The 7862-nt window shown below is 37.0% G+C and overlaps 1 protein-coding gene across 1 annotated transcript in view; it reads left to right on the top strand.

The window, feature by feature from the left end:
• Window positions 1–4467: 4467 nt before the first annotated feature.
• The window catches only part of LOC308103080 (serine protease FAM111A-like), a gene marked incomplete at its 3' end in the record, with an annotated part of 73180 nt that continues 69785 nt past the window's right edge, over window positions 4468–7862 (top strand). The window contains exons 1-2 of the mRNA XM_080452929.1: window positions 4468–4479; window positions 7589–7694. The remainder of the gene's footprint in view (window positions 4480–7588; window positions 7695–7862) is intronic.

The raw sequence follows: 7862 nt of genomic DNA, 5'->3' as shown, positions 1-7862 counted from the left end.
ATGTTATACTTTGTCAGAATCCACTTTGTGTTCATTTGTGTGTTTTAAGTCAACAGGGCGACTATATTGAATTATACATGTTTAACCAGCTATTGCAGATATCTCTGTATTTGTAAGGTAACTACACAACCCAAAGCTCTACCGAAGACTTATTTTGAGCTTTAGTCCCTTAAGACCAGGAACGCATTTGTGTCATTTTCAAGATTTATTTTTCTCCAAAAAATAGCAGATATACAAGCTCTGTACTGTATTTCAACCAGAGGTCCGCCGACAAATACATTTAAAAAAATTCCTTGACATGAAAAAGTTTGAGAACCACTGACATAGCAACGAGTCTTTAGAAATGATTTAGAAGACATTTGTAGAATCCCCCAGAATATATAAAATATTTGAGTTACAAATGTTAAAGAATATATATATATATTCAAGAGATTTGCACAAATATTCAGGATTTTCTTTTTGAAAGAATAGCAGATCTACAAGCTCTACAATACTGTGAGCTTGTATATCTGCTATTTTTGAATAGCCAAAGTATAAGATAATGGTTAAAATCTACAATGACAGATGCTTTCCTGGTCTTAATGGGTTAAAGGAGTAGTTCACCCAAAAAAATTACTTGTTTTCTATGAATTACACACCCCATGAAGCCTTGAATTATGGAGATTGTTGTTTTTGTCTCATTCCTGAGACAGTAAGTTGATGACCGGTAGGAGACTCAAAGAAGAGTCAGGGTCATCAAATTAACCCATTAAGACCTGAAGCCGATTCTACAAAATTTGTCTTTTAAATCCCAATGTTTCTATATCAGTGGTTCTCAAACTTTTCCATTTTAAGGACCCCCAAAATGATATGAATTTGGCCACCGACCTCCATCTCAAAATGTTTTGTTCCAGGGACCCCCCAGAAGTAAAGAATAGAGTTAAAAATGTTCGCTTTAAACAATATATATATTCAAAGATTTGCACACATTCACGATTTTTTTATTTGCTATTTTTGAATAGCCAATGTGTAAAATAATGCTTTTTAGCTCAAATCAAAAAGTGACACAGATGTGTTCCAGGTCTTAATTAAGGGTTAAGGGTAGGCAGTCAACGTAACGGTAATGAGAAAAGCAAAAAAATAACGTCCTGCACCCCTGTCTTCACTTATTGTCAAAGTTTAATTCAGATATTATGTTTGAGTCGCTCGTATACCTCATCATATAATACCGTATGTGTGCTTTAACATGTTTTTTTCTTCAGAAATGTCCACTGTTTTGTGTTTTGCCTGATCTATATCTATATGAATGCTGATGCCCATATGCCAGGAATGCATTCATTATATCTAGATCTATTCTATGCAGTTAATATGTGATTATGTTTTACTTTGCTGCTGCCCTCAGGTTGAATTGCACTGATCTTTGTTTGTGTTTATTTGTTTTATAATATATTCTTCCCTTAAAGATATATTTCACTTTCCAACATGTTTGGGGTCATTCTAACGTCTACTCAGGCTTATGTGAGCCCAGACAGTTTATAAGTTGTTTGATGCAGTATTTAGATATTTGATGTTCATTTTATCAGACACGCCCCCTTCCTATACAAACCCATTGTAACTTCAAACTCCATTTTAACCATGTTAGATTCATCAGAAACACCCGTCCTTTGTTCTAGTGACTGATATTGGCCTTCTGATGCGTGAGGGGGCTGTGTTTTTTGGTAATAATTTCTTTTGAAAATGAAAAGAAAATGGAAACAAAATAAATGAATAAAGTAATTGAAAAAGCACCCCCCCCCTCACGTATTAGAAGGACAATATCAGTCACCAGAACCAAGGACGGGTGTTTCTGATGATGGTTAAAATGGAGTTTGAAGTGACAATGGGTTTGTATAGGAAGGGGGCGTGTCTGATAAAATGAATATCAAATATCTAAATACTGAATCAAGCAACTTAAAAACTGTCCAGGTTGTTCACAAAAGCCTGAGTAGACGTTGAAATGAGTCCAAACATGTTGGAAAGTGAAATATCCCTTTAATTTGAATCAGTCAATGTGCTGATAGTCTTATCCGACACCTTGTATTGTATTAACTATTTAAACCCTAGAGCCCCCCCCCCCCCAACCCCAGGGCTCTATTCTTGGCCCTCTGCTTTTCCTCTCTACACACCAAATCTCTTCTGTGAAAATAACTGATCTATAAGCTCTCATAGATCAGTTATCTTTGGACACTAGGGTTCATGTGGTTAATATGTGAAGACCCCTAACCCCCCCCCCCCCCCCAATTGGTACGTGGGTTTTGATTGTACAATTTTGAGATAAAGCTTCAGAAAGTGCTAATTGTAGTTTTTTTGCGTGCACATCTGAAGTTAGACTAATAAAACAATAACAGATTTAAAACACCTGCAACTCTGAGCTCTTCTGTTTTGATTCATTTGTGTTCATTTTTTACTTGATCACTTAATGTGCAGAATATTATTTAGATATGATGTTGTTTAAACAGATGCTTCATTGTGTACCTGTTCTCCTATAGTTTATTTAGATATGATGTTGTTTAAACAGATGCTTCATTGTGTACCTGTTATCCTATAGTTTATTTAGATATCATGTTGTTTAAACAGATGCTTCATTGTGTACCTGTTATCCTATAGTTTATTTAGATATGATGTTGTTTAAACAGATGCTTCATTGTGTACCTGTTCTCCTATAGTTTATTTAGATATCATGTTGTTTAAACAGATGCTTCATTGTGTACCTGTTATCCTATAGTTTATTTGAGGCTCTAAACCAATGGTTGTCAAACTGTCTTTTGTCTCAGGGCACTCCTGTAAATATGTCTTTTCATCCATGGCACCCTGAATGACTTTATGGCACCTTACATTTATGTCACATTACGGGACGTAGAAATGTAATTCTTTCTTCCTAAGATACAGTATGTCACAAGAACAACTAGAGAGAATGTCAGTTTCCATTAGGACTAAAAAGATCCACTTGAACCCCAGCATCTCTAATCTTGTGGTGACGTTCACCAAAAATAGCCGATCTACAAGCTCACAACGCGTCACAAAGTGACGCGTTGTGAGCTTGTAGATCGGCTATTTTTGGTGAAGAGATATGGTGTAGATGTAGATGATTGGGCCCGAAGAAAAGAGCGGAACAACGAAGACAGACCAACAACCACATACATATGCGATCTCTGTGACCGAGACTGCCACTCCTGCATAGGGCTCTTCAGTCATCAGAGACGCTGCTCCAGACCAGACCCGTAGGATGTGCAAAGCCATGGTCAACCCTGACCGACGGAGGCCTATGGAAAAAGACAAGAGCGCACAAAACAAATCAAGTATAGAGGTTTATGGTTAAAGTGGTTAAAATGTTTGATAAATTCCAAATATTATCAAAGTATTCTGCAGCACCCCTGGACACGGCACCCACTTTGAGAAACCCTGCTCTACACCGTTCTCGCTGCAATACGTTTTCCTTATGTGTTGACTAGGCTTCATGTTCACTCTTACTCTGATCTTGAACTTGTAAGTCACTGTGGATAAGAGCATCTGTTAAATGAGTAAAGGGTCTCTTATGAGGGTCCCTGGTACAAAACATGTTCAAACGGGGGTCTGCGGACAAATACAGTTTGTGTCAACGTTGGAGTCCTTCACATGAAAGCGTGTGAGAACCTCCTTATAAATGCCTCATACTGTTTAGTTTTTTCTCCTGTCTGCTCCGAGTTCAATTTTAGACTTGAGCAACGGTGCTACTGTATATGTTGAAGCAAATATGAAATGTAACATTACTGCATGTATCACTTCATATGAAATGTAACATTACTGCATGTATCACTTCATATGAAATGTAACATTACTGCATGTATCACTTCATATGAAATGTAACATTACTGCATGTATCACTTCATATGAAATGGAACATTACTGCATGTATCACTTCATATGAAATGAAACATTACTGCATGTATCACTTCATATGAAATGTAACATTACTGCATGTATCACTTCATATGAAATGGAACATTACTGCATGTATCACTTCATATGAAATGAAACATTACTGCATGTATCACTTCATATGAAATGTAACATTACTGCATGTATCACTTCATATGAAATGGAACATTACTGCATGTATCACTTCATATGAAATGAAACATTACTGCATGTATCACTTCATATGAAACGAAACTGATCAGGCAGTCCTTCCTGATCAGTGTTGCCATGTCACTTTTTATAAGCCACTTTGGGCTTGTTTTTCAGTTTTTCTGCTAGTAAATATTGGTAGTTGGGGGAGCGTTTTTTTTTACTTGTTTTTAAAGTGTAGCTTGCAGATATAGCAGATCTGCAAGCTCACAACGCGTCACGATCCATTGGCAATTTGGGCTTGTGTGTTAATATACCTATTTGCTTATTCACCTCACAACATCTGGCAACACTAGTACAGATAATACAGACAACTCTTGCATAACTTTCTCTTTCTTCACATCCTCTCATACAGTAAGTACCTCTTTCTGATTATTCCTCCATAAACCAGTTTTATATACATCTATGTTTAGGCTCTGTGAGAGATGGAGGGAGGTTTGGAAATGGAGTCAGATGAGGATTCAGTTAGAAAAAAATCAATGTTTTAAGTAGTAATGATGAGGAAGACATGAGAGGATTAGGAGATGAGAGAGAAGGAGGAAAGAATCAGCAGATATATATATATAGATCAGAATTATGTTGTTTCTTATAGAGCGAGCCATAGGGAGTGCCAGTGGTGGGAAAATAACTATTTTTTTTTACTTAAGTAAAAGTATCAATACTCCAGTGTAGAAATACTCTGTTACAAGTAAAAGTAAGGTATTCAAAATGTACTTAAAGTACCAAAAGTATTAGTATTCATTGTGCAGAATGTCCCATTTTCAAAATGTATACAAATCTTTCAAAAAAAGCAGATCTACAAGCTCACGATGCGACGCATTGTGAGCTTGTAGATCTGCTATTTTCAAATGGCCGAAATGTATATAGGGCTGAAGTGGTTAATGTGTGTCTTGTAGTAATAATCAAAATCTACAAAGTAACTAGTAACTAAAGTTTTCAAATAATTGTAGTGGAGTAAAAGTACAATATTTGCCTCTGAGATGTAGTGGAGTAGAAGTAAAAGTATTACAAATGGGAAATACTCCAGTAAAGTAAAAATGCTCAAAAGTGTACTTATGTAAATGTACTTAGTTACTTTCCACCACTGCTCAATTTACTTAAGTACTGTACTTAAGTACAATTTTGAGGTATTTGTACTTTACTTGAGTATTTCCAATTTCCAATACTTTTACTTGTACTCCACTACATCTCAGAGGCAAATATTGTACTTTTATTTTAAAACTTCAGTTACTAGTTACTTTTCAGATATAAACTATGATATAATGAAACATACATTAACCACTTTAGCCCTATTTTATACATAGGCTATTTTCAAATATTTAGTACTTGTACTTTTGGTACTTTAAGTACATTTTGATGCCAATACTTTCGTACTTTTACTCAAGTAACATTTTAATTCTGGACTTTTACTTGTAACAGAGTATTATTATATTGCAGTATTGGTACTTTTACTTACTACGGAGTACTTTTTCCACCATAGGGAGTGGCGTGCACACGCAGAAAGAAGGCCTTTTCAGTAGTCCTCCACAAGTGGTCTGAAAGTTTATGGAGGGAAAAATGTGAACAGTAAAAGCAGTGAAGGATCACTAGGACTGTGATGGTTATTATTGAATGTAAAGATATTGATCAGATGTGATGTTTAGGGGACACACAAGATGAAGGAAAAGAGTAAAGGACCAGAGCAGACGCAGTGTATTCACTGTGAGGGGAAGCATTATGCTGGTTCAGCACAATGTGCTGAGAGAGAAAAGGAGGGAAGCAAACAAGCGGGAGAAAAGGCGGGAAGGAAATGGAAAGGAGCTGCGAGCTGCGCAGAAGAGCCAAGAGTTTTAGTTTTAGAGCGCATGTGCTTTTTGCCTCCGTCAGTCTTTTATTAACACATTAAGACCGGGAAAGCATAAATGTCATTTATATATACTGTATGTCTGTCTGTCTGTCTAATCTAGCAAACTGATCACAACGTGTGGCAATGTGATACAGTGTGAGCTTGTAGATTGATCTCTTGTAGATCTATGATGTGAGAGAAAGAAACCAGTACATATGTTACTGTTTGGCTCATTGTTGTCCAGCTTCATCCAGCAGATATGAGTCATGTTTGTCTTTCTGTCAGGGGGCCGTCCTTCCTGATCAGTGTTGCCATGTCACTTTTTATAAGCCACTTTGGGCTTGTTTTTCTGCTTGTAAATATTGGTAGTTGGGGGAGTGTTTTTTTTTAGGCCTTGTTTTTAAAGTGTAGTTGCTTATTTGGGCTTTCTTCCTAAATGTTGTTTAAACCAGTGGTTATCAGATATGTTCACGTCAAGCAGATATAGCAGATCTACAAGCTCACAACGCATCGCAATCCATTGGGCTTGTGTGTTAACACATTCACTGCCGGGGGTATTCTACTATTGGCAGGTAGCTTCTGCCAGCATTTTTTATATTAATTAATTAGTTTTTCAAGAACCACAGTATATTTATATCCAGTATGATCGATCCCCTGATGGTTGCTAATCACAGTGGAAATCACTGTGCTTACGTGGGGGGAAAAAATGTCATCGTGACCTCCCGTTCTCCAGTTGAAAATAGCATGTTTCGCCCAAAATACATATAGTACAGAAAAAAAAGTACACAGGAGCCGAGATACAGGATTTTTATGTTTAGGCTCTGTGAGAGATGGAGGGAAGTTTGGAAATGGAGTCAGATGAGGATTCAATTATCAAAAATCAATGTTTAAGTATTAATGATGAGGAAGACGTGATAGGATTAGGAGATAGAAAGAGAAGGAGGAGAAAGAATCAGCAGATATATATAAGATCATAATGATGTTGTTTCCTTTAGAGCGGGCCATATAGGGAGCGCCAGTGGTGGGAAAAGTATGGCCTGGTTGTCTCCGCCGGGCCGAAAGGCATGGTCGAGACTATGTTTTGCGCGCGTGCGCGTGCGTGTGTGTGTGTGTGTGTGTGTGTGTGTGTGTGTGTGTGTGTGTGTGTGTGTGTGTGTGTGTTGTGGCTGAATTATAGGCAATATAGTATTATTTCTTATGTTTATGTGTTTGGTTTGTCTAATATGCTTGTTTAATGTGATTTATTAACATGAATTAGCTCAGTTGTGCAGCCTAGTAAATAAAGAAACACTTAATTCCCTTGATATTATCCTCATAAATTTACCTGCTTTTTACCATATAGTCATTTTCACCACGTTACAGTACAGTGTGTATCACTAAAGTGCCACTAGAACCCGTAAAATGCAGTTTTTCATCTGTCAAAAAGTCTGCCTCAAAATGACTTGATTTCATTCTTGAGGTTTATAATTGAATGACTACAGCCTACTCAACCCAGTGGACCCACTGAAATACATTTAAAGAGGAGATATAACCCATAAAATGCACTTTTCCAGGTGCAAACAGTGACTGTGACTGAGAGTAGATTTAATTAAACCTACATACTCTATTAAATATAACCCATAAAATGCACTTTTCCAGGTGCCAAACAGTGACTGCAGTTCCTGCGCGGCGACTAGAAGTTTCATTCTACCTGAAGTGAACCCTGGCTGACTGAAGACAACATCTTCCTTCACCTTCTCTTACAGTAAGTGTAGAATAAATATATCATTATTCCTCCATATAGGCTGGTGTGTGTTAGGCTGGTAAAACTAGCACACACGTGAATAGCGTGAATTCACATTCAGAACTAAGACATATGAGAATGTGAATCCACGCGACCGGCAAAAGAAACAAGTACATCTAACATGAAGTC

Source organism: Gymnoscopelus braueri, assembly GCF_963280865.1.
Source record: "Gymnoscopelus braueri genome assembly, chromosome: 16".
In the NCBI taxonomy this organism is placed as follows: Eukaryota; Metazoa; Chordata; class Actinopteri; order Myctophiformes; family Myctophidae; genus Gymnoscopelus; species Gymnoscopelus braueri.
The sequence above is the reverse complement of the archived record's forward strand: the minus strand, read 5'-3'. Positions and strand labels throughout refer to the sequence as shown.